Source organism: Crocodylus porosus, unplaced genomic scaffold (genome assembly GCF_001723895.1).
Source record: "Crocodylus porosus isolate Cpor-Errol unplaced genomic scaffold, CroPor_comp1, whole genome shotgun sequence".
Classification (NCBI taxonomy): domain Eukaryota; kingdom Metazoa; phylum Chordata; order Crocodylia; family Crocodylidae; genus Crocodylus; species Crocodylus porosus.
In genome coordinates, this window is record NW_017728935.1 from 5,749,981 (window position 1) to 5,750,307 (window position 327).

The following is a 327-nucleotide window of genomic DNA, read 5'->3' on the forward strand; positions in this document are numbered from 1 at the left end:
GCCCCTGTGAAATGTGTGTTTCTCTGTTGAAAGCAACAGCAGTGTCTTATTCACATCCAGAAGCTCGTGCCAACAAGAGTGGAGGATGCTGTAGGCATAACTGTAGGCCCCGGTCTGAACGAGATCTGGGCCCAGGTGCCATCCTGAAAGTGAGACGGTGCCCTGCGGAGCGGAATTGTTTCTGCCTCCTCTGTCTTCCTGGCATGGCCTGGGCTGCAGTCGAGACCCTCGCTGGGCAGTGGCTGGGGGTGCAGCTCTCGGATACAGGCAGTTCCTTGCAGCATCGGTCTAGTCTGAAGGGCTGCGGTTGTATGTGCTGGGCATGCA